Here is a 690-nt window from a genome sequence, read left to right on the forward strand (position 1 = left end):
CGACAAGGATGGGATTCGAACCCACGTGTGCAGAGCACAATGGATTAGCAGTCCATCGCCTTAACCTCTCGGCCACCTTGTCAGTTGCAGAAGCGCAGCTGTCACATTCAGCACAGTTTCTGGCTGTGCAGCCAGCTGTGCAATGATGGAAATGTATCTTCTGCAAGGAAATGAAGTTGGGAATGGAGCGGTGTGAAACATTTCCAGACCATGTCCAACACGTTTCTACTCGGTGTGAAAACCCACCACGGAAAGACTGGAACATACAATCATTTCAACACATCATGATTAACATCACTCAGACACCTGAACCATTAGGTCACTGACGAAGTCATGATGACCGAATTACTCATGAAATGACAACTGAACCAACTGACTGGAAGAATTGCTGAAACTCCACATGATCAGCGAGGCACAGCCTCAGGCCGACTTGTCGGGTGGTGTAAACAGATATCACTGCTTCTGATCTTCACCAGAACAGAGAGTGAGATGTAACATTGATCATCAAACAGACTGTGAAAGCAGACAACAGAATAAAACACATGGAGAGACACTGTGGAATAACAAATAGATTTGTTTGGAATGTTGAAATTTTGATTGGAATGGATAAAACACCAGAAACAGCAGATTAAATTGTGATTCTCATCATTATATTGATCTGGGACAGAAAAGAGAAACCGATGGAAAGAA

The 690-nt window shown here is 43.5% G+C and overlaps 1 non-coding gene across 1 annotated transcript; it reads right to left on the reverse strand.

Moving 5' to 3' along the window:
- On the reverse strand, positions 1–82 carry trnas-gcu (transfer RNA serine (anticodon GCU)). The gene has a single exon. It is a non-coding gene; the product is annotated as a tRNA-Ser (tRNA).
- Positions 83–690: the final 608 nt, after the last annotated feature.

Source organism: Heterodontus francisci, unplaced genomic scaffold, assembly GCF_036365525.1.
Source record: "Heterodontus francisci isolate sHetFra1 unplaced genomic scaffold, sHetFra1.hap1 HAP1_SCAFFOLD_58, whole genome shotgun sequence".
NCBI lineage: Eukaryota > Metazoa > Chordata > Chondrichthyes > Heterodontiformes > Heterodontidae > Heterodontus > Heterodontus francisci.